Source organism: Helianthus annuus, chromosome 10 (genome assembly GCF_002127325.2).
Source record: "Helianthus annuus cultivar XRQ/B chromosome 10, HanXRQr2.0-SUNRISE, whole genome shotgun sequence".
Classification (NCBI taxonomy): Eukaryota; Viridiplantae; Streptophyta; class Magnoliopsida; order Asterales; family Asteraceae; genus Helianthus; species Helianthus annuus.
Window position 1 is genome coordinate 24613031 of NC_035442.2, and position 7076 is coordinate 24620106.

A 7076-nucleotide genomic window follows, 5' to 3' on the forward strand; every position below is an offset into this window, starting at 1 on the left:
GGAACACCACCACACAGTAACGTGGAACACCACCACACAGTAACGTGGAACACCACCACACAGTAACGTGGAACACCACCACACAGTAACGTGGAACACCACCACCAATAGAACATACAATCGGCCCGGTAGAGCCACCTGTTACAAACGAACTTACTATTACGCATTTACTTTCTGTGAACTCGCTCAACTAGTTTGTTGATCATTCTGTTACATGCCTTGCAGATCGTTAGGTACCTGGAGCTTGCACTGGAGAAGCGGGTCGTTGTGGACAAGGATCGTGACTTTTCTGTTAAACTATTATGACACTTGAAACTGTTAGCTACTACTGGTTTATTTACTATGCTTCCGCTACATTTTGAAACGATGATTTGTTTGATCACCTTTTGTATTGAATGGATGGTTTTCATTTATTTTACTTAATATTAAATGCATGTTCAATATGATTGGTGGCTTGATCCTGGTCAGTCACGCTCCCAAGCGGTGATACTCCGCAGGTGGATTTTGGGGGTGTGACAGTCGTTGTCTTTTGACGACGATGCATCTTTATCGCGTCTTGGTGTTGTGGTCGAATTGTGCGTTATGTTCCCACCTTATGTGACTTTTTGCATGCATATAGACGAACTAGTGGTTAAATGTGTAACTACTGATGTGGTCAGTTTGGTGTTTAATATGCGTGAAGTATTAGAGTGTCCAGCACTGACTGAAAGTCTGTCACAAGATCTTAGAAGTAGGTCTTGGTTGAGACGTTATGTGTCCCCGATAACGAGTCAATTTGGGTGGACCCTTGTAGGTGTACAGTTACAAGTTGGGTTATAGGTCGCTTGAATCAGAGTTCGTATGGCTGAGTTATGAGCATATCTAGACTCTACTCGCGCTAGTACTCTAGGATGCTACCCGCATCGATTATGGATGGTATCTACACAAAGGTATGAATCCGTGGAACTTTTTATTCCATTATCAGGGACGACGTTTGGGGACGTTTTTCTGCAGCGTTATTTTGGGCGTTTTTACATGTTTGGACGTATGTATGGTACCGGATGTTGGGGTTTGAACCAAGCTTGCAGTTTGAGGTCTTTGGGTAGTTGAGTTGATGATGAGATGATGAGATTATTTTGTGGTAATTCATAGAATGCGAGGTGACTTTCAATTGGGTGCTTAACGGTTATACAAGCGCATTGATTGAAACAACGGTGTAGGTGAAGATAAGGTGAGTTATAACCCCCCATTTACATGTTTTGGAGTTAGCATACTTGCGTTTACATGTGCTACGTGTTTTCATTAAACTACGAGTTTATACGAAAGTGAATATACTTTAGCATTTTATGAAGAGTCAGTACTTTTAAGGTTCCGGTAAACTGATAGGGTTATAAGTTGTAAACCGGGACGGATTTAGTTGGCGGGTTGTGTCATGCCTATTAGGTATGAGGTTAGTGGGTATCATGGAGTCCCCTGATGGATGTAGTCGGTTGATTAACGCGGCATTGTAGGACTTCGAATGTTGGAAGTCTTTATAGTGGTCACGTGTCTAAGATGTTGATGCCTTGTGTGTGATAGGCCTTGACATGTGCGTAGTATGACTTTTTGTGTTCTATACATCTAGTATAACGACTGGGTGGTGTACCTATATACTAGCATTTTTTTGCTATAATATAATATAATATAATAAATATAATAATAATAATAAATAAATAAATAAATAAAGTATAATCCGTATCTCATCAAACTAACCACCAACAGCCCACAATAAATTTGTTCGTTTCTACCTGTGACATGATATTGGACTTTTTTATTTGATTTTCACAGCCATCAGTTCGTCAAGTAAAAGTCAATTGTCCACCAAGATTACATTTACATACGACAAAGCATTATTTTTTGAAGAAAAACAAAATCATAACTTAAGTAATACGAGCTTTAACAAAGAAAATAAAATTAACATTAAATTCTATTAAAAATTAATAGAAGAAAATAGTTTTTTTTTAATACGCCTACAACTATATGTAAGATGATAAAATTAACTTTATATACTTGTTGATAAATTACTTGTAATTTAGGAGAATATATCACATAACAGACTAACGGTAGCCAAGTAGTTCTTTTACCACTTAGCTTTTTTAAAAATACAAAACCACTTAACTCTATATATTTTTTCCGTGTGGAATTTTTATGAACTTTTTAAATTTAAGTGACCCAAGTGACTTAAATGAATATATATATATATATATATATATATATATATATATATATATATATATATATATATAAATCTTGGTTAGTATTTAATGGTTATTATTTTCAAGCTTAACCTATAATAGTAAATTTAATGGTTATTATTTTCAAGTTTAACCTATAATAGTAAATAGTTACAAAAAAATATCACTAAGTAATAATAATAAGTTTCAATATTGTTTCATTTATATAAATTATTTAATTAAAATGATATTAAATTGATTGTTTAAGATTTTCCTCTTCTTAGAGGAAATGATCAAAGAATACTCAGAGACATATCTACAAAACCTTCGTATAGGAATTCACAAAGAAACATTGCAACTAATCAAGATACAAAACGAGGGTCGTATCTTCTCGAAAAATATAATATGTACATTATATTAAGTGTTATTCTATTTTGAGTAATAAGAATTTGTTATTCTTAACTCTAGGGTCCATGAATTCTTATATAACTTAAGTGACACAATAAAAACATTTTCTCTTCTGTTAGTTAACTGATTTATACATAGGATTTCATTCACCTCATGGTTGGGAATTTATGATTAGCTTTGTCTACAAGGATTTTGGATTGTTCATAATGATCAAATTATATCTGGCCTAATTTTCACTTTTCCAGTCATTCTAGATACAATTTTAAAATATTGGATTTTTTATGTGTTTATTATTTATTGCTAATTTAAAAGCTTAATTACAACTTTCTTTTTTAACAGTAGATCGACCAGTATCCAGCTTACTCCAAAGGAGCGAGAATAAGCTTTTAAACCCTCTTCTCAAGTTCGAATCCTTCCTGATGATACTCATCCATATTTATAGAATTTACATTTAGTAAAGATCAAACTTAAAACCTTCAAAAAAAAAAAATCATTTAGTGAAAAACCTCTAAATAAAGTAAGCTATATTATATAAAAGCTCTATTACATCTAAAAGAAGAAGATATTTCTTATTAGCGGACAAAACGTGAAAGGCCCACTTGTTTTTAACTTTTATTTATTGTGGAAACCAGAAAGCTACGATTTATATTTGTTGAAAATGGCCACCATAACTCAAGTGGTAGGTGAAATCATTTCCCCGACTTCTTGATATCTCACAACAAACAAATAAAACATGAGTAATTCACAACTAAAAACAATTTATTTACTTTTTTATTATTAGTATTATTGTTTTAAAACAGTTTAATATAATGATTTAAAAAAAAAAGTTTAATATGATGTGTAACAACGGCCTAATAGCAACAATATATAAAGTATATAAACATATGAACTAGGATTAGGGTTGTAAACGAACCAAACGTTCAGCGAACAGTTCGTGAACCGCTTGGCGGGAAGTTCGTTTATGTTCGTTCGATTAGCTTAACAAACGAACACGAACAAATTTTTTTTGTTCGGTTAGCTTAGCGAACGAACATGAACACATGTATCGTTCGTTCGACTGCGTTCGTGAACGTTCAGTAATATGTTCGGTTACGTTCGTTCGTGTTCGTTTGATTATGTTAAAAAATAATAAATAATAAACTTTTTTTATCAAAACATATTGAAAACTTGAAACCCTATTTTTTCCAAGTTAGCTAAAATTTAGACATTTAAAGATATTTTTTGAGATAATTATGTCTAATTTAGTTAAACTTAATTCGTCGTTTGGTGGTGTGTTAGACTTCTTGTGTTTTGATTTATCATTTAATGGTTATATTTAACTACTTATATTCAATGTTTAAGGATAACAATGTTTTTATCTTTTATTTTCAAGTTAAATGTTCGTTTACTTCGTTTTTATTTGCTTGCGTTTGTTTGTGTTCAAGACCAGTGTTCACGAACTGTTCGTGAACAACTGAATTTCCTTAACGAACGAACACGAACATAAACTTATGTTCGGTATGCGTTCGTGAACAGTTCGCGAACATGTTAATTTCCTTAACGAACGAACATGAACATTGCCTTGTTCGTGTTCGTTTGGTTCGTTTACAGCCCTAACTAGGATTATAGAGATTATAGAGACAAAGAGAAAATGGATAATGTAAGAAGCTCATTCGTATGGATGTATATGTATGAAATACAAAGCCTCTATTTATAGGCTCAAGATTAACATAAGAGTAAATACAAATGAGAAGTTAAGGATGTGGAAAGTCACTATAAATGATATATTCATAGCACTCCCACTTGACTGTCCACATGATGAAATAGTACAGTATTCTTGTAATATGCTCGGTGATGCTGCCTCATTAAAAACCTTGCTAGGAAAACCCAGTGGAATAAAACCATAGCTAAGGGAAAAAGAGTGCAGCGCGTATTTTCTCCCCCTGCTACTTCTGGATCGGATTTGTTGTATCGTTAAAAACCTTACAAAGAAAACCCGATAGCAGAAAACTTAGTGAAGGGAGAAAGAATGCAACGTATATATTACCCCCTCATTTTAATACGTATCTTTTAATTGACAATGTCAATCGCCTGTGAAAGTAGTCAATGAATTGTTGCTTGATTTCCTAACATGCAATTCTTTAGACTAAGCAATGATGTATGATGTTCAGGTCAGACTTCTACTACCTCCTTTCATATATATGTATCCCAAGATCAACGATCGTGTTGTGTTACAGTTCCTGCATCAACAAGGCTAACCAAACTTGTTTTGATCGGTTAGTAAAATAATTTAACATACCTTAGATGTATCGAAGTAGTTGTTTTAACCGATCCAGCGTCTCTTTGCTTGACACATGTTATATCACGCCAATAAATTCAAATAAAAGATTTATAATCATGCATGGATAACAAGAAATACTAATGCACCAATTGCACTTAACCATGGTACTTCTAGACCAAAGATTTCAATTTCTTTCATAGGAGACTATAATAGTCATTTTCTATATTAGGTAACTGAATAACCTTTAACGTACTTAAAGGATAAGCTTTATCCATGGTAAAACACTTCAACCTCTTATAGATGTAGTTTGGTTGATTACACATATACTCGAACTGCAGGTCGAGCAATAACTACAATGTGTTAAGGTCACTCAAAAATTCTCCCTCTAAAAGTTCGACAGTTTCTTTCGATGATGCCTAAACATCATCACTGTAAAAAGTGATTATAGTGAACTTTTTAAAAGTAGAATGTTGAGAAAACATGACTAATTTAATCAAACTTGTATCCCTCCTTATGCGAATATCTCGAGTTGTACAACACACTTGACCTGACTATTTTAGTCCATACGTATTTTGTCAACTTCATATTGTACGTTTTTGAGGTTTTTTTTATATCAATGCTTCTAGCATTATCAATCCATAAGAGAATTCTTTCCAACTTATCCAATATGCATGTGCATTCACTCTTCAGTAATTTTGCTACATAAATTTGCCCATTTAACACATAGATATCTATATCATATGCAAACATGTCATGAATCACCTATTTATTTAGATATCACAATCACCGGGTACAAGTTTTCTATGTATGTTTCTTGGTGCACAAGTATTACATCGTTAAGATGTTTCAATTTAACATTTTAAGCACTCAATTGCTTTTGAAACTCATCGGGAGTTCTAATTATATCCAACATGTAAAATAATCATAACCTATTCAAATTCAAATATGTATAAATGATCACATTGTTCTCGAGAACTTACTTTACATGACTTACATAATTTAATTCTTCGGGACTTACATGTAAACTTTCAGTATCAAGTGATACATAACATTCCTAAGAAGAATATCAATTCTCTCTTTATATTACCAGACTAATAACATATTAGAAAGTCAATGTATCCTCCACTGGAGAATACGTATCCTCATAATCAATCATAGGTCTTTGCGAAAATTCTTGTGCCACCAATTTTTCCTTATATCACTCAATTTGATTTTCACATAATTCGCATAAAAGACCCATTTATATACAACATATTTCACAACTTCAGTTGTATGGACTGTTGATCCGAAAACTTTCCATTTCATTAGAGAATTCAACTATGCCTTATTCGCGTCTTTTCGCTTTTGGCCAATTATTTCTCATAGGCAGATCTTAAATTTTTTTATCCTTATCATTTTCTTATTTCAAGCATTATTTTAAATACAAAAGTATAACGATGTCGATTTCAATTCGATTCCATATATATATATATTTAGACATAATACAAATTAATGAGATCTCTTTAATTTCAGGTACTTGAGGTTCTTCTGGAACCATCATGTCTAATGTCTCTTCAGGAGACCTTTTTAATAAAACCTCGACTTGACCATCTTAATTAGTTGCTCTGACTTTCGAGGAATTTTATTATTGGAATCGACTAGTCTACCATGATTCAGACGTGCAATAGACTCATTACAAACATGTGGTTGTCCTTCTGGAACACCCATCTTAATTGGAGCATTAGCAGTTGGTATATGTGACATAGTCACCTTTTTAAGGTCAGTGAATGCGTCTGGTAATAAATTCGCTAATCTTTGTAATTGAGTAATCCTTTGAACTTCTAGTTCACACTTTTAGTTTTGAGGATCAATGATAATTCATACCAATTCGTTTATTTTCCAACTGTTTTTTTATCTCCCTCATATGTTGGGAATGTTAATCCATTGAGATGGATATCAATTAATTAAGCCGTAAATAAATATATCGTGAAAGACTTATCATATATTCCTAACCACCTCTTAAGGTCCTATCTTTGTGCGTAGTGGTGGATCAATTTCAATATATACAACCAAAATCTTAGAAGGGACATCTTTGGTTCATGACTAAAAACCAACTATAATGGGGAGAAACTATTACAACATGTTGGCTTGATGTGAATTAATGTTATTGCATGTAAAATTACATGTACTCATATATAAACATGAACTTGCTCTCATGATTATTGGCTTTGCTATCA